The sequence below is a fragment of the Lagenorhynchus albirostris genome, chromosome 11 (assembly GCF_949774975.1).
Source record: "Lagenorhynchus albirostris chromosome 11, mLagAlb1.1, whole genome shotgun sequence".
In the NCBI taxonomy this organism is placed as follows: Eukaryota; Metazoa; Chordata; class Mammalia; order Artiodactyla; family Delphinidae; genus Lagenorhynchus; species Lagenorhynchus albirostris.
In genome coordinates, this window is record NC_083105.1 from 68,568,295 (window position 1) to 68,588,276 (window position 19,982).

The window sequence follows — 19,982 nt, forward strand, 5'->3', positions numbered from 1 at the left end:
GACAGAATAAAGAAATAAAAGACTGAAAAAGCTGAAAACAAAAAAGTAAATCTGTCCCTATTTGCAAATACTATCATTATCTATGCAGAAAATTCAAGGAGGTCAACAAAATATTTCCTAGAATTTACAAATGAATTTAGCAATGTCATAGGATGCAAAGTTCATATGCAAAAGTCAATTGTATACTTACATATTGAAGCAAAAAATTGAAAAACAAAATTTTAACAATCCATTCTGAATAGTACCCAGAAAAACCCCAAATTAAAACATAAGATATCTAGGAATAAATCTAATAGAAAATGTTCGAACTGTACACTGAAAATGACAGACGTTTCTGAGAAAAATTAAAGAAATGCTATATAAATGGAGAGATATAATAAAGACTCATTATTCTTCAGATGACCAATATTCTTAAGATCCCCAAACTGATTTATAAAATCAATGAAATCCCAATCAAAATTCCAGGGTTTTTTTTTTTTTGTAGAAATTAACAACGTTTTCATAAAACTTCCATGGAAATGCAAAGGATCTAGAATAAACAAAGCAGTAAAAAAGAAGAAAGTTGGAGGATTTACCCCAGTAAATTTCAAGGCTTACTATAAAGTTATAGTTTGCTATTGGTGATAAAATAGACACACACATAAGTAGAACAAAAGAGAGTCTGAATGGGAAAAAATCATCAAACTTACTCTACATCATACATAAACATTAGTTTAAAAACAATCTAAATACGAAATCTAAAATGATAAAATTTCTATAAGGAAATATAGGAGAAAACATCTTGAGTTAGGCAGAGATTTCTTAATTAGAACATAAAAACTTGAGTCATAAAAGAAAAAATTGATAAATTGGATTTCATCAAAATTTAAAACTTTGCTCTTCAAAACACACAATTAAGGGAATTCCTTGCTGGTCCAGTGGTTAGGGCTCTGTGCTTCCACTGCAGAGGGCACGGATTGAATTCCTGTTCAGGGGAACTGAGATCACACAAGCTGAGCAGCGTGGCCTAAATAAATAAATAAACAAATAAATAAAATTTGTTAAAAAAAACCACACAGGGCTTCCCTGGTGGCACAGTGGTTGGGAGTCTGCCTGCCGATGCATGGGACACGGGTTCGTGCCCCGGTCCGGGAAGATCCCACATGCCGCGGATTGACTGGGCCCGTGAGCCATGGTCGCTGAGCCTGCGCATCCGGAGCCTGTGCTCCGCAACGGGAGAGGCCACAGCAGTCAGAGGCCCGCGTACCGCAAAAAAAAGAACCAACCAACCAAACAAACAAAAACACACACACACACAATTAAGAAAATCAAAAGGCAAACCACAAACTGGTAGAAATTATTTTTTGCAACATGTATCAGACAATGAACTTGTATCCAGAATATATAAAGAACTGCTTCAAGTAAATAATAGGACAAACATCCTAATGGAATATGATATGCTCGAAGTTATTAGTCATCAGGGAAATGCAAATTAAAACCACAATGAGAACCCACACATAAAAATGTCTAAGATTTTAAAAACTGACCCAAACTGGAACCAACCCAAATGCCTATCAAAGGAATGGATCCACAATTTTCTGTATAGTCAGACAATGGATACTACTCAGCAATAAAAAGGAAGATATTATCAATACACATAACCACATTGGTGAGTCACAAAATCATTATGCTGTGTGAAAACACCTGGGTAAAATAAAGTACATGGTCTATGATTCCATTTATATAATATCCTAGAAAATGCAAACTAATTTATAGGGATAGAAAGATCAATGATTGCCTAGGGACTATATGAAGGGAGAGATGGATTACCAAGGGGCACATGAAAACTTTTGGAGGTGATGGAAATGTTTTTCTTGATTGTAGTGAGGGTTCACAGGTGTATACTTATGTCAAAACTGATTAAATTATAAACTTTAAATATATGAAGATTTACCTCACTTATACCTTAATATAGTTAAAAAATAAAAAAGTACGGATGGCCATTCTCTATAGTTCTATACCAAGCAAAAGCAAACTTTGTTTCTCCCTTAAAAAAACAAAATAGAACTTGACTCTAAAACACTCATTTGACTTTACTCCCCTAAAAAATACATGTGTGTGTATTCCTCCCTAATATAAATATACATATTTAATGTTTTTTATGGACATTAAATAGTAAGCTTAATGGGAGATAAGAACCATAACATTTGTATCTCTGTCTTCCTTTGGCCTTGTGCAGTGACAGTTATGGGCTTTTAATGCCTTTTTATGAAAACATCTTTTATTAGACTAAAAAAAGTTGGGACAGATTATCCCACCTTTTCTGTTTAAGCTCTACTGAAGAGTGTTGAAAAGACCAAAAATGCATAAAGCACACATTAAGATGAAGAAAGAATGGAGAATTATCCAGAAACATATCAATAAAACAAAAATATATCTCTGCTAAGAAGACCATCAGTGTACTCTCAGGACGTAAATGTATAAAAGCCTTTCAACTGAAACATCACACACACACACACACACACACACACACACACACACACACATCACTTTTATCTTTGCAATAAATGAAAAGGAGAATCATAAATTGGAGACCCCTCACACTGTATTTAAAAGCAACCTACAATTAACTTTAAAACAGTTACTTTATCCAGACTAACTGAAGGGTAAAAGCTTTGAAAAAACTCAGCTGTTCCAGTCAGTGCTTTCATGCATTTAAGTAATGGGTCATGCTTAGAGAAGCTCTATTTCCTACCCTACACCAAGAAAAGCTGTGTTAGGCTGCGACTTTAAACCCTACCCCCAGCGTGTTCGTTAAGTTTGAATTCCAGTTGACGATCTCTCAGTCACTTGAAATTTTCCCCTAAATTTTTTTTGCTATCCTTTGGCTGATGGTCTCCAAATACAAACTCCTGAAGAAACCCTATAGCAGAAAAATGTCCTCCTAATGCTGACTCGGGAGAAATGTTCCTTGTTGTCTGTTGATTTTTTAACTCCTCTGGGTGGCAGTGGAGAGGCTGAAGCTACTGAATTTGTCTCAGAACAGAGGGTATTTGTATACAGTTTTATGTTATACAGTACATCAGACACTTCAAATTCCAAAGTGTTGTTATAATTGTTAAATAATACATCACTGAAATTTGTCTTAATGTAGAACATTCCAGTCCTCCACAAACATTTATGAGCTCCATTTTTCTTCTGCTTATTAAACAACAGTCTTCCTGGCACATACACAGTACTGTGCATCCTAGCCAAATAAATCACTGTCAGATGAAATTAGTTAATATTAATGCATATTTCATGCAAGGTTGCAAACAAGTTTAATACCCACCTTCTATAAATAAGATCATTTGATGTTAGCATGTGAAACTTCAGTCATCTTGACGTTTTGAGTCTCAATTCATTTAAACATAGATTTGTTAAGGTAGCATGCATTTTGATTGCTGTTAGATCTAGTGATGTGATACCCAGAGGCGATTTTGCACCTGTGGAAAGGATTACCAGTAGTTTTGCCTTGCCAACAGTTACCACTCTGAAATCGTGTGAAATACTGCAGTTCACTCTGTGTGAACACAATCGTTATACTGCGCTGCCTTGTAAAGAACTGTGATCTTTGAACTTTGGGAGCTGCTTAGGCGCCTCAGATGAAAGAGCAGTTAAGTGGGAAAGTTTTAAAATCGGCATTGCAAAATAATTTTCCTAAAATGATTACCCTGAAAGAAAAAAAGGGAGGAGGAGCACCCTTTCCATTCAATTCTCATTCTTCTGAGACTCAAGAATGAGATTATAAAATTAAAAACTAAATTTTTGTATCACACTGTAAGCATCTAGTTTGGAGTTAGTAACAGAACTCTCTCACTGATATTTTTTATTTTTTTGGCTCCCCTCAGTTAGGTAGAAAGTATGAGAAAAAGCAAGTAATACGGTCAGTGCTTGTGGATTTGCCACCAAGCACTTCTGTGAAACCGAACAGAGAACATTTGCCTCTCCAGTGAGTCCTCCTAAGAATCCGCATTATCTCCCCAAAACACACCCTTATGTTCTGTGGAGTCCCAAGTTCAGTGCTGAAATTCAGCTGAATTACCAGAGGAGGTTCTGATCTGCCAGTGGGAAAATACTATTTGTCTTAGAACACTCATAGACCGCAAGCATGGCAGGAATTTGTCAGTTAAAATGATCTCATTTATTCATTTTTTAAAAAGCTGTATTTATTCCATCAAGCAGTTTGGAACTATTTCATCCTACTCTTCACTCTACCCTCCTTCATATTCCTCATTTTTCTATGTATTTATTTTATTTAAACCCCACTGTTTTTTTCTTTGAAATCATTTTCATGATGAAATATGGAGCAAAGGATGTTGAGAGGTGGAAGGGGCTTTAAAATAAAGATCTTCTAATCCAATGTTCTCATTTCACAGTTGAAGAAATGAGGGTTCAAGACGTGAAGCTACTCATCTAGTATTGCTAGAGGGTTGCAGAGCCCAGGACTATCTCTCTGATTCCCCAACTTGTAGTTAGTGCTCTTTCTGTCTTTCCTTACTTGCTCTCAAGACACATAATCTCTCCTTTTTTGGGGGTGGGGTATTTGAGCTAAGTTTTTACATTGGCAGTCTTAACGTGGTATAATGGAAAGGCATCAGTAATTCTGCTTGAAGCAACATTTCTTCACTGCTGGCCAGTATGCAGGGAATTTCCACCATTAGATCATCAAAAAAAGAATGTCTACTGTTTCTTATGAATGGACGTTGGTTCCAACACAAAGATTTGCCCTATTGAAAACTCCTACAGTGATTTTGGCAAAATGGATATTCTATCCCTTGATCCTTACCCTTTGACATTCATTAATCCCAACTCATCTCATCAGATACAAGGAAAATTACAGTCACCCTTTCTTAGGACACTAGTCACGAATCTCAAAGAATGTACAAGGGAATTTCTGATATTATACTTCCTAAGTGTTTAGATTGCACAATTGTTCTAAACAAAGAGATACTGTATTAATGGTTCAGAAGTAATTGGGAGGAAGGAAGGAAGGAAAGAAGGAAGGAAAGAAAGATAAGAAGAATGAAAAAACTGTTGGGAAAAAAGGAAGAAAGTCTAAATGCCATTAATTGTTACAGGCTTGAGGTTTTCCTAACCTGGGTATGGCCAAGATGACAAGTTCTATGGGCAGATAGAGCCAGATAAGATTTGTCCAAACTAATAAAGGAGCTCAGAAATGAAACACATTTTCATTAGATTATTAAAGGAGATTCTCCTGAGTCCATAAGAATAAAGGGATTGGAATAAGGGTCTTTCTAATATAATAGTAGCCATATAGAGTGCATAGAGGACTCATGAGTTTTAACCACTGCTAGAAGTTGCCCTTATCTGGTCCATCAGTGTCTTCTGGTCATAAATGGGCTTAGGATTCCTCATTCCTCCACCACTTTAGCATAGGTGGAATGGCAGGCATAGATTCCTTTTATTTGTTTGTTTGTTTGTTTATTTATTTGTAATTGTAACAAATCAAAATTTTCCAATTTAGTGTCTTTAAAACTTTACCCTTATGTGTGTATAGATACAATGTTGTCACCCATGGTGAGTAGAGTGATAGATTCTGGAATCACTGTATAAGAATAGAATAATAGGTTATGCTGATTTTGTTTTTTCTATGTTTTTTATATACATGTATATTTTATTGAGATATAATTGACTTATACGGCACTGTATAAGTTTAAGGTGTATAACATAGTGATTTGACTTACATACATTATGGAAGGATTACCACAATAGGTTTAGTGAACATCCATCACCTCGTATAGATACAATATTAAAGAAATAGGAAATACACCAGGATTGATGGTATCGGGGGTGTGGTAAAGGAGGGGGAGGGGGTCAGGATCTTCAGTTTTGCTCTTGATAACTGGATGAATGGTGATGACATTCACTGGACAGAGTACACTGAATAAAGAAGCACACAGGGAAGGACTCATTCAGATTTAGAGATGAAAAGTAGGACAGATGTGGGAGATTTGGCAAGTAGTTGCATATACGGGTCTGGAGCCCAAATGAGAGGACTGGGTTGAAGAGAAGATTCAGTTTAGTGACGCAACTGAAGCCATGAGAACAGAAGCTGCTCCCTATGGAGAGTGTGAGGTCGAGAATTAATGAGGATTGAAGTCTGAAATCTTGAGAATACCTACATGAATGGGATACTCAGAGAAAAATGCACATTTGATTTCTATGGTGACAAATTTTTACCTGTTGAATCACAAAATAGTAACTATATTGTATATTCACAGTTTGCTCCCCCATACTTTGATCCTTTTAAAACTAATACATATTTCAGTAAGTACCAAATGACTCTATTCCTGTAAGTATATGCAGCAGCATCATCACAAACAACAAAATCAAAGCTCTAAGGGCTAGACAGAGTTCATCTGATTTGCCTCCCACCCCAGATTGGTGACATACATGTGTGGGCTGTTATCTTGTCAGCTTTCACAATGTCTCTGCAGTAGGTGTCAAAACAGCAATCAGGTAAGCTGATTATGGACCTCGACATACCTGACATTCTTCGCCCAAGCACATGGGTTTATTCTTCTTTCCTTCATTCTTCATTGGTGCTTCTGTATCTTCAAAAACTTAACAAAAATATTTCAAGGACATGTAGCATTTATAAGATGTTGACTGACCAACAGCAATAAAGTTAAGAGTAATGAGGATTCCTATGAGTTATGCTGTTTTTAAGGAAGCATTAATGACTGATATAAACTGAGCTACTATTAAATCCATGTGGGCAGTTTGAATACTTTAAAAGAAGATAATGGAGAAGGGGGAAAAGACAGTGAAAGTAAATTAAAAGAAATAGGAGTAAGTAAAGGTGCACTGTGTCAACTATCAAGTATTATTTGGTTATACCTTGAGAGTTAAAACACATTTTATTTCTCTTATATTTTAAAAATTTTTATGTGTTATGTTTACTCTATAGATTTAATGCAGTGTTAGAAGGCTGGTCTCTGCTATTGCCATGGAGGTGTGCCAGTGAAATAGAATATTATCTTAAGATTAAAAAGACATTTTCTTTATTTATTTTACGTCCACAATCAGGGAAGAATACACTTGTAGCCCCTTACTGCCACATACTGAGGATCACTGCCATGCACAGAATTGTAGCCATTCACATCAGTTTGGAGGATCCCAGGGCCACTAGAGCAAAGTGCATTCTCTCAAATTGGAAGCAGAAGTAAAGAGTTCCACTGAGTAAATTCATGTTCCATATTTAATCTAAAAAACAAGATGCAGGGCTTCCCTGGTGGCGCAGTGGTTGAGAGTCCGCCTGCCGATGCAGGGGACACGGGTTCGTGCCCCGGTCCGGGAAGATCCCACATGCCGCGGAGCGGCTGGGCCCGTGAGCCATGGCCGCTGAGCCTGCGCGTCCGGAGCCTGTGCTCCACAACGGGAGAGGCCACAACAGTGAGAGGCCCACGTATCGCAAAAAAAAAAAAAAAAAAAGATGCAAATTGATTCCGGATCCAAGGGGGAAAAGATCATAGTCACGTCACAAAATGTCTGTGACTGGATAGCTCTTCTCAATCTTTGGTCGTAGCATAGCCAGTTTGATGTTATCCAGACCATTTCCCCTGTCCACAACTTTGTCTATACTGTGACAGCTGTGCCTGTGTACCTCGAGCAAAGAGCAAAGGACTGAAAGATAAGAAAGAGAAACACTTGCTTACGAATGTCCTGTTTTAAAGCTTGGGGGTCAGGACACAATTGTACTGCGCCTGTCATGGGGCCTTGTGGACAATGGCACCCAGAAAAATGCTCTGTGTTTCTAATGACATAGCCAGTGTGACACTTCTGAGCATCATATGTACATTTTTTTAAGTTGGAATAAGTTTTCCTGTTATACCTCAGGATCACTAGATATCTCAGTATCACTAGAAGCTTTTATCTTAAAAGAAGTTTTCTTTTATTTCCAGAGCATTTATAATTACCAAATAATTGTTTTAAAGGTTGTTTAGTAGTTTCCTCAGTGTACAGTAGGTCATTATTTACTGTTTTTTAAACAGATTGAAAAATGTATATTATCTTGAGATAAAAACTTTCTGTATAAGTAAATAAATCTTATCTAAAATGGTTTAATTGTGTATTCTTTATTTCCATATTGTGGAAGAGAAATTTTAGCTCTAAATAAGTAGTGGTAGTATCTTTAACTCTGACTTTAAGGTACTTTCTCAGAGTATTTTGTCACTTTTGGAAACTGAGTGGATTTTGTTGTTGTTGTTGCAGTTACATTGTTACAGTTTCTTTGGCAAAGGCCAACTTATTCCACTCATCTTTGCCCAGAGCATCTTGATGTGCAGCAGCTGTTCTGCTTAGAAGCTGGTGTGATTAGTGTTCTGGGTTCAACCCATCTTTGTTTTAGGGAGGTACAATTTGGCCTATTAAAAAAAAGTTTTTTACATTTGATATGTTGTCCATGTAAAGGGAAGATCCTCATCCACTCCTCTGTGGAATTCTGGGAGAATGAGGCATACTTAACATTATTTTCCAAATCTCCTATGTGAACAAGTATATCGATGAAATAGACATCTTTCATCACCACAGATTTTTGTCCATTATTTTGCATTTCTGTTCCATTTTGCACAGTACTATTTGAAGTCGTTTATAGGTGAGATGTTTGTAAAATACAGAACTTGTTCACCAAATCAGCTAAGAGGAAAACTTTAGGGATTTCTGTATGATTTAAAACACAGACTTGATTTTTATTTTAAAAATGGCAATCACTGTATAGTGACAATACATACTTTCAAAACCCGTCCTAACAAAGCTGGACTTGACTGTTACTGCACATGCAGATTGCCTTAGTGATGAATATGCCTTTTGTAAACTCAGTATGCACATGGTAGCAAATAGCATCTCAAATTTAGGGAAATTATAAATTTATCTTTATGTCTTCAATGGAAAATAAAGAGGGACAAATCTTTTCATCATTTAATAAAAGAAAAAGATGAAACCTAAGTGTGCGTAATCCATGCAAAATCATATCAGTAAGCATGGTCTTCTTGATGCTACCTTTGTGCTTCCTTTCTGGACGTGGCAAGTATTAACCACCTTCTGATCTGTCATGGTGCCCCATGGATGAACAACTGAATGACCCTCTTCTCATATCCTTTTCACTTTAATATCTTTTTGTTTTTTAAAGTGAATATACAATTTATTTAACATTCAAACTTCATTAAGGCATGTGCAATATGGCAATTTTACTGGGGTAAACGTTTAACCCTATCTAGGATGATTGCTTGCTGGGGCTTAGCAACAGGGTCCAGTTCACACTTAGCACTAATTAAATACTTTATTGAATAAATATAATACCAAACAAAATGCATTCAAATGCTTTCTAAAATAATCAATTTTAAAGGCCTTTCTGCGGGCTTCCCTGGTGGCACAGTGGTTGAGAGTCCACCTGCCGATGCAGGGGACACAGGTTCGTAACCCGGTCCGGGAGGATCCCACATGCCGCGGAGCGGCTGGGCCCGTGAGCCATGGCCGCTGAGCCTGCATGTCCGGAGCCTGTGCTCCACAACGGGAGAGGCCACAACAGTGAGAGGCCCGCATACCACAAAAAAATAAATAAATAAAATAAAGGCCTTTCTAGTCAGGCTAATGACAAACATAATAAAGGCAGATATGCTAGTTTAACATAATTGGCTGATTTTATACAGCACTTATATCTTTTAGTCCACAAGTATATTATTAAATGATAGAGAACATCTAATACAACCATTTCTACAGAACTAGGAAATAAATTTCTAAGAAAGAAAGGTTTTACAGACCCCATCTTTTATACCCAACCCAACAGTCTAACTCTAAAGAGGATAAAGCCAACGACTTTCCTCACAAGAGCTCACGACTAATGTTGCTTTGCTATCAAAATCTGTATTTCTGATCTGCTATGAGCATTGAGACAAGATTCAAATATTCCCAAAGAAAGAAGCACAATGCACGTTGTGATCGCCTATCAGCAACAGCGAGCACTGCATTCAAAACTATCTCATCCCAGGAATTAAATAAGGTCAGCCACATTCATTGGCATTTCCTCCACTGTAGTATCGTAGAAAGTCTCAGTGTCACGAAGAATCCTCTTGCCTTCTTCAGTAACAAAGTTTATAGCCACATCTTTCCTCCCAAATCGACCCCCTCTGCCAATTTCGCTCTTTATTCAGACAGTGTGCTGTTTCACTTATGATTCCACGTCCTAAATTACGTCAACGCCGTTTCTGAGTGCCATCTCGTCATCAACTGCTGCTATCGACCCCAACAAGTCGGTAGTGATCAGAACACGGCTTGACCCTGATCAGAATTCCCTCATGATAACATCTCTTTCCTTCTGGTCCATGTCACCATGCAGAGCAGAAACTGAAATCCCTGGCATGCATTTTCTCAGTGAGCCAGTCCACCTTATGCCTTGTGTTGAGAAAAATAACAGCCTGTGTAATCGTCAGTGTCTCGTACAAGTCACAAAGTGTATCCAACTTCCATTCCTCTCTTTCAACATTAATATAATACTGTTTAATTTCTTCAAGGGTCAATTCTTCCTTTTTCACCAGAGTTCGAATGGGATCTCTCATGAATTTTTTGGTCACTTCCAACACATCTGTTGGCATTGTGGCAGAAAGCAACACCACCTGAATACTTGTATTTAATTTTTGGAAAATCTCATAGATTTGATCCTTAAACCCTCGGCTCAGCATTGCATCTGCTTCATCCAAAACAAACATTTTGATCCATTTTGGAGAAAGGTATCTTCTGTTTAACATATCAAACACTCTCCCTGGTGTACCAACAACAATATGTGGTGCTTCAGCCTGAAGTTTTTGCATTTCATTTCGAACGTTGGTTCCACCAATGCAGGCATGACAAATTGCTCCCATATAGTCTCCAAGTGCCAGAATTACCTTTTGGATCTGTGGAGTCAGTTCTCTGGTGGGGGCCAATACTAGTGCTTGGGTCTCCTTGAACTCAATCTCCAACTGTTGCAGGATGGAAATAGCAAATATGGCTGTCTTGCCAGTACCTGACGGAGCTTGAGCAATCACATCATACCCTTTAATACACGGGATAATAGCTCTCTGCTGAATAGCTGATGGCTTCTCAAAACCATAAGCATAGATGCCTCGAAGAAGAGACTCCTTTAAATTCATATCATCAAAGTTATCACAATCTCATTCCTGTTGCTCTCGATGACACCATAGGGCTCTGTTCCCTCTGGGCCGCCGTGTTCTCTGTTATAATCTGCGGAGCTACCAGACATGATCCAATGAACCACTCAGTGCCCGACTGGAAAGCTAATACCTTTTTACTTCTATGTTTATATTCTGTCTATATGTTCCAGATTATAATTATATTTTAAAAGGGATTTTGCCTAAATTGGGCAGCTAATCTATAAAGAACAATATATAAGATGTCTATAAGCTATTTTTGCTGTTTATACCAGTGGGTACAAAAATCTAATTGCAAGGAAAGCTGCAGTTAAACATCACTCAAATATGAAGCACTGTGGGGCAAATATATTATGCATTGTACATCAATCTGCACATATGTACCTAAACCAAATCCTTGCTCCGCATCAGACATTTAATCATATTACCGGCATTTATAGCTATCTGAAATTACTGCATTTACTTGTTGATTTATTATTTGTCTCCCATCATGACTATGTAAATTCCAGGAGAGTAGGGGCTTCTGATGTTTTTTTCCATCGCTGTATCCCAGGTGCTGTATCTCCAACACTTGACACAGACAAGATACCCAGTAAATATCAGTTGAACGGATAAATAAATGAATAAATGAATGAATGAATACAATGTATCAGGATCTGCATCTGGGGCCTGGAAGGTACCCTAGATCTTCCTTCTAAACATTTTATTTTATAGTTGGAAAAATGGAGTTTGAAGGAGAAAAAGTAGTTTGAGGCAAGCTACTTGGGATTATTAATAGCACACCTGGGACTAAAATATGGTCTCTTAACTCCTGGTCTAGTGTACTTTGAAATGCAATTCAACTTGATATGAATGGTGGTGATTTTTTATATGGAAATGGTAGAAATTCCTTCTGCAATTGGTTCAAGTAGAGATCCTAATTAGAATACATCATAATAATTAGAAATGACTGTGTATGAATAGAAGTATATGAAGAATAGGTGAATAAAAATACAAATTTGCATGTACAGTCTAATAAGAACTATGTACAACGTATCTATGTCAATTAATAAGAGCCAGTGGATGTAAGTGGTTATAAGTTGAAATAGATTTGACTTTTTCTATAAAATTAAAATTAATGAAGGATCATTCTTATTTTAACTCTTAGAAATTCTGCTTCTTGCTTCTTTTTAGAGAGTGTTAGCTTCTGGCGTTGTTTTAAACATTGCTTGGAATTATTTGTCTTTTATTCAAAGACTTTGTATCACAATATAAATGTCCACATACAACTCTGCTTCTAATGTCTTCTGATCAATCAGTCCCTGGCCTCTTTGAAATCCCGAGTCTGTTATTTCTTCTATCTTTCCTGTGCAGACACCTCACCACTCCAAAAGAAATATATTGCTCTTATAATTTTTAAAATATTAATTTACATTTTTACAGGAATGGATCATTAAAAATATAGCTTTACAGATAGCTTACAATCACTGATGTTAGGTAAGCTGGAAGGAAAATACTCCTTAATATTCCATGAGGTAGAAGAATATTTCACTTCAAAAACTTTCCACAGTGTAATGACCAAGTCTTTCCACAGTGTAACAATGGAGAGAACTTTCACGTGGAAGTAGTATCCTATTCTGAGCTTACTCCCAGACTCCTATCAGTTAAAATGTCTTGACTTTGAACCTTTGTCATACAGTTCATTAGTAGACCTTTTTAATATGTTTCAATTGGTTGGAAACCTAGTATAATATTGTAGTGTACACGTTAAAATTCAATAAGAAATACCAAGGAAAGTATCAGCTCTATATCATTTTCTTTGATTTTCATTTTTTGAATGTTTGAACTAAGTCAGTATTTTGAAAGTAAATCCTTGAAGGGTCCTGTGCTGACAGGACAAAGTGCAAATTCTTCCAAATGTACCTGCTGTGTTGGTTTCCCTCTGCGCCTCATTCTCTCCCTGGGACCTCGTTTGCCTTAACCCAGCAGGACCCATGATCTTTCCACTCTCCCTGACACTGCTCATGTGTTTTCTCTGCTTAAAACCCTCTTCTACTGTTTCCATGTGTGCCTCTCTTTTAATACCCAGTTAAAATATCACCTCTATCATACCATTGTTTTCTAACTTCTCTCTGTTCCCCATAGAATATTTGTAACTTCCTTCCTTACCACGTAGTATTGTGTATTTACCTCTGATCACATTGTGCAGTGATTGAAAAAATGTTTGTCTACCCCAGTAACAGATTCAATAAATCTGTTTGAATCAGAAACTGAGACTTGTTTCTGTTTCTCCAGGCTCTAGAATAATACCTGGCACCCAGTAGTATCTCAATAATTATTCAGTGAGTCACGGCACATGAAGGAATTCATTAGCAACATGAAACAAATGGTTTATAATTTGTATTAATTTGCTAAATGTGAAAAACGTGGTGAATACAGAGATTCCCCCCATATGACTTAAATAGTAGTATTTAGGAAAACAGTAAAAACATTTGAGCCATATGAAAGGCCAAGAAAAAAATTAACATTGTTTCAACTTTGCACATTTAAGCATAATAAACACATGCTATGATTTAGCAGCTTAAAATTAGGTGACAAATTAGCACACAAGCATATGTTCTTATGAGAAACCTTGGAAAATTGTTAGAACTCACTAGCCTCACAATTTTAGTATATATGTATTTTTTACAGTAGGAATAAAGTTCAAGGGCAGTTGGTTTCAGTTTATTTGAAATAACATAGACTATTCAAGGATATCTCTTGGTAGATGCAAAATTGGAATACAAATGGGATTTTGCTACAGTTAGTTTATAGAGTGTCTATTTGTCTTATTTCGTTGAACTTTTCCTCACTCAATACCTCTCTGTCTTTTCCACTCCATTTCCCATTCCCTGAATAGATGAAATTCTTTCCTTTTCGCATATGTGCTCAATATGGAAACAGATTATTTTTTTCCTGATATATGTAACATGATATATAAGGATATGTATTCATATACATACATATATGTTTGTACACATACATGCCTGTGAATTGAATAGCTTTCTTTTTCGAGTACACAAAGTTTGTGTCAAGAGAATATTATACTAAATCTCATTTCTTTCTTTTTTTTTTTTTTTGGCCACACGAGCATCTTGTGGGATCTTAGTTCCCCGACCAGGGATGGAACCCGGGCAGTGGCAGTGGAAGCACAAACTCCTAACCACTGGACAGCCAGGGAATTCGCATCATTTCTTTCTTATAACTCCCCTTCAAGAAAGGTATTAGCCCCATTTCACAAACTGAGGGTCAGAGATAACCTCCGTCAGGAGGTGCATTGAATAGGCAATGGAATGTCTGACTGAACTTTTCAATTTTTTTTTAACTAGGGAAGAATCCTTTAAAAGTTGCTCACAGTTTTCTCCATCTAGAGGTGGAGCTGCAAGTCACCAGTGGAAGAGACTTTGATTTGGTGGTGGAGGTTATGGGAATCACCAGAAACAAAGCTTAAGTTGCACAAGTGTAAGATGAATACCACCAAATGTTCCTGGAGGAAACAGTGAAGCAACCATGAACTTGAAAGCAAATGCTTCCTCTGAGATGTTAGAGCTTCTATTTAGTACTAAATACTTGGTAATTTTTAGCAGGACCATTCCACACTGAAGACAGAAATTGTCTCCTCCATCTCATCAAGTCTGCTTTTAAGATGCCAAATGTCTAAAAATATTGATTATTCTTGAGAGGGGGGTGTGTGTTTGCGTGTGTGTGTGTGTATGTCAGAGAGAGAAAAAAGAGATGGAGAGAGAGAGAGAGAGAGAATTCTCTTTTCGCTTAGACACTGCCATTACAAGGTCATGAGACTAGACTGCAGCAGAAAAGTGCAGACCTGATTTCTTCATCTTACTGTAGGAAAAGCTAACAAAATAACCAGGCTACACATCGCATGACACTAACATCACTTCACTTTGGTATCCTACGCACGGTGTTATTTAAGACTAATTTAGCTGCCTTTGGGAACCCTGCTGGATTGCCCACTGTTATTCCCTTCTCTGGGCCATGGGGCCCAAGCACGCTTGGTGAGTGCAGGAGGGGGTTTTCTGCCTGAAGAACTGTGTGTTCCCACTGTCATGTTCTCATCGGGGCTTTGAGGAGGGGAAGGCAGAGGCAGAGGCAGAAACAGAAGCTGGGTGCGGAGCTATGTGGAGCTAGGAATTTGAACTCTTCCTCCTTTGTCTAGTACTGTGGATGGTTAATCTAGGTACTGAAGGTGACATTGACATCTAGAGTTTCCAATTGGTGGGTGGAAGTAAAAGGTGTGTTGGCCTTGGTCACCTCTAGTGCTGGATCCATACTTCGATTACTCCAGGGTATCAATAATTTCAGCAGAGACTTAGCTGTGCCTACCATGGAGTGGGAACAGGATGATATGAGTACAACCCGGCAGAGTACTTGGGAGGCAAAAGGAGGTGACCTGCAAAACTCTGGAGCATGGGAGGTCCTGTGTGAGGGGCAAACACAAATTTGCAGGACATGTTAGCATTGCTTAGTGCGGTGACTTTACATTGTGTCAACTCAGCTGATCTAAAATAACATTTCCTAGAATTCCCTTTTCTGCATGTTTTGAGGTTAGAATTGACCAAAGAGAAATTCTTGTGTGATTTGAAAGGCACACATGAAGCGGCAGTGACTGCTCTGAAGGGTCAGTGGAGGGTGCCAGGCACTGGTGAAGCTGGTGTGCATTGTTGCTGATCTGCTGGCCCAAAGTGTTGGTGTGGGGTCACAGCTGGTCTGCAGCCTCTCCGGCTCCCCGCATGTCTTCCTTCAGCTTCTTAGAGTCCTGGGCCAGGCAGGTGTGCAGCTCTGTGGAGAAGGGGATGAGCCCCTTCTTCGGGTCACCTGCATCTTAAGTTTGGAGACAGTGGGAGACAGATGTGAGGTCTAGTGTGTACCTGTGGCTTCCAGTTTGTCCTTTTGGGTACCATTTTGCCCTCACGTAGTCCCATTTCACACCCAGACTTGCCGCACTGTTGACCTATAGTGACTCCAGGCCTATTACCAGAGGCACAAAGGTCTTCCATTAACTTCTTCATCAGCTCCCACAATTTCATAAGGACTAATCCCTATACAAAAATTCCCTTATTCTAGGGACTTCCCTGGTGGTCCAGTGGGTAATAATGTGAATGTCTGCAGTTAGAAAGAACGATTAATACACTTATGAATCATGATTCTATTATTGTTCCCTTTGAAGGGTAATCATTTATCATCTTAAATAGGACTATATATGTGTCAATAACGTCCAATGATAAGCCAGGGACATACTGCAAATCCACTTGATATTTCAGCATAATTATCAAGTTCAAATTCAAATATGCTATAATTTAAATAGTCACTAATTACTCCAGCTAAAGATTTTAGTCCAAACTTACAGATGATTAGTGTTCTGTCCCATTCAGTGTTTTTTCTTAAAGTGCCACCACTCCTGTTTTATTGACTGAAGCAAATGAGACAGCTTTGATTAAGTTCAACAGATAATCATTCTGTATGTCCAAGAGTAGGAAGAGATCTAGAAATACTGGCATGCATCAGTAATATTTATCAATTAAGTTCTAGTTCTCCTAGGTCTTGATCAGTCCCTCCACACATCCTATCAGCTTAAAAACACATTCTCTATGCCAGGCACTGTATCAGATGCTAGGGACATAATTATGGGTAAAAAAGACATAGCCCCTGCCTCCAAGATGTTCACTACCTGGAGATATCGACCTCTTGCAACCCTTTAAACTAGCCAGTTTGACCATTCATCACCATGACTGGCAGCGAAAAATAAGACTCAGAAAGCGACATCTGTTGAGATCATTTTTCCAGGCCTCTGCTCTGGCTCTTGACTCCCAGGATTTCGAATCCCTGGCTCCACACTCTTGGATTCCAAACCTGCTTCTGCTTCTCCCATCTGTTTGGGGACTGTTGATTTTTCAGCTCACTGAATTTCAATTTCTCATCGTGCTTTGCTTCTTCCTTGTCTCTGACATCTTCTGAAGACTTTTCCGGTTCTGCCCTAGGGAATCCAAAGGATAGGTCAGCCCCAACCTCTCTCCTTGCTGAGGGAGTGGGATTTCAGGTAAGTGAGGACACAGAGGTGAAATACAGATTTGTAATATAAGGAAACAAGTGCTATACTATTTATGTATGAAGTGTTACAAATTCATCAATGCTGATGTAATCAGCATCGTAAAGTGTGACCCCATCGACTTCCTGCTCCTATAGCTATATATCTATATTTGCACTCTGTTATTCTTCCATTCATCCTACAAATATTTATTATGCAACCACCATATGCCACCCACATACATTCCTTTCCTCCATCGTACAGATGCCTCTTCTGCTGTTTCAGGCTACCACCCAGGCTTTGGAGACGCAATATATAACAGTGATTAAGCAAGTAGAGTTAATCTGCCTGGGTTCAAGTCTTGACTCACGCTGTTGTCTGCCTTAGTTTCTTCATCCATAAAATGAGGACAATCATAACACTTACCGCCCAGGAGTATTGTTAAGGTTAAGGCAAATAATGCATTGAAGCCCTACCCTAGTGTCTGGAATGGTTAGGTAAATACTCAGTGTGTGTAACTGTTATTATCATGAATGAGCCCATCCTTTCATCTGCTATAAGACCAGTTTTTCATTTTGCCATATTTTCAATCTTCTTTTATCTGTTCCTTTTACCCCATATAGTTACAAATACATGCTCCTGTCTCATATATCAGTAAATGTCCTCAATTCTATATATCTCTCTAGCTTTTAGATCATGCTCTGATCATTCTCTTTTCCTTTAGAATCAGAATGCTTGGAGTATTGACACTATTTTTTTAAATTTCCTTACATTCAGTTCACTTTCCAGCCCCTTCAATCATGCTACCACCCTTGACTTAAAAAAAAAAAACTATTAATTTCCAAACCCAAAGATCATGTTGGTCCTCTTTAATTTGACTTATTACACCCTTCCTGAAACTTCTTCTTTCTTTGGCTTTGGCACTGTGCTCTTTCTGGTCTTCTTCCACATTTTGAACCATTTCTTCTCAGCCACTTTTGCAGACTCCTCCCATTCACAGACAATTGGTTAGAGAATTCTGCCATTTCTACATTCTGAACACCTCTTGTATCTTTCCCTTCTACTCTTTTCACACCATAGTTGCTTTGGCCCAGATCTTTATTATATCTTATCTGTATCATTGCAATAGCCTTCAAGTTGGTCATGCGGCTTAGTTTCTTGACCCTACTCCATATTTCTTCTACAGTAGTGATTTTTCTAAAATACAAATGTAATACATTTTACATTTCCCAGGCCAAAGCAGTGTGGAGACAAAAAATGTGCACAACATCAATATTAAAATAGTATTTCTCCTCCCCAAAACTCATAAGCCAGTCTAATCATGAGAAAAACATCAGAAAAATTCCAGTAGAGCGGAGTCCTGCAATATACCTGGCTAGTCCTCCTCAAAACTGTTAAGGTCATTGAAAATAAGGAAAGTCTGAGAAAATGTCACAGCTAAGAGGAGCCTAAAGAGACAGACAACTAAATGTAATTCTGGATGGTATCCTGGATGGTATTGTAGAATAGAAAAAGGTCGTTGGGTAAATACTAAGGAAATCTGAACAAACTATGGCCTTTTGTTAATAATCATATATCAATACTGGTTAATTAATTGTAATAAATGTACTGTATTGATGTAAGGTGTTCATAATAGGGGAAACTGTGGTGGGAACTCTGCACTACCTGCTCAATTTTTCTGTAAATCTAACCTGTTCTGAAGAATAAGGTTTATTATTAAAAAATAGAGTTTGTTACAGAAAAAAACAGATGAGAGAAATAGGATCAACAGATAAGGATTACAACAAATATAAAAGGATTAATTATCGCCTTCCAAAGACAGACACTTTTGAATTGGGTAAAGTCAAGCTAACGAGTTAATAAAAAAGTAACAAAAATAATCAGTTAAACACTATTCTGAAGAGACACTTATAATTTTTAAAAAAGTTGAAAATGAAGTTGAAATGTAACATATGTCAGACAAATTCTAATCTATATTTAACAAATCCTAACAAAATACAGAAACATCAAATGAGGGGAAGAAGATGTACTCTTGGGAAACTTTTTATTTTTACAAAATATATTACACATTTAGCTCACTATTTGTCCGATTTTTTTTTTTTTTTTTTTTTGTGGTACACGGGCCTCTCACTGTTGTGGCCTCTCCCATTGTGGAGCACAGGCTCAGCGGCCATGGCTCACGGGCCCAGCCGCTCCGCGGCATGTGTGATCTTCCTGGACTGGGGCACCAACCCATGTCCCCTGCATCGGCAGGCGGACTCTCAACCACTGTGCCACCAGGGAAGACCTTGTCAGATTTTGAAAAATACATTATTTAGGAGATTTTGAATGTAGGCATAAAAATGGGACTTTGTTTAGAGTGTTTGTGCATGTGTGCACACACATGTTGGTGGTTTTGGTGTCTAGTATCTTATAATGATTGAGCAGTTTTCTATCTACAATGACTACTTTAGAAGAGTTTACATAACATAGGACATATTAGTTCCTCTGGGTCAGAATATTTTTAAATATACTTTTTGTTCCCTCTGTAGTATTGGATTTTCAGTTTTACAGCCTTGTTTTTGCTATAAACATTACTCATTTATATTTGTATGTTTAAGTATATGTTAGATATTCAAGTTTATATAGATATATAGTTATAAATGAGCAAAGTTTATATATTTTAAGCATCGAGTTTGCTAGATTTTTAAATATATTATAAAAAAGTCTAAAGGAGCAGTGAAAAAAAA

At 37.7% G+C, this 19,982-nt stretch overlaps 1 pseudogene; it reads right to left on the minus strand.

Moving 5' to 3' along the window:
• Positions 1–9,638: 9,638 nt before the first annotated feature.
• Positions 9,639–11,281, minus strand: LOC132528910 (eukaryotic initiation factor 4A-II-like; annotated as a pseudogene).
• Between the last annotated feature and the right edge of the window lie 8,701 nt (positions 11,282–19,982).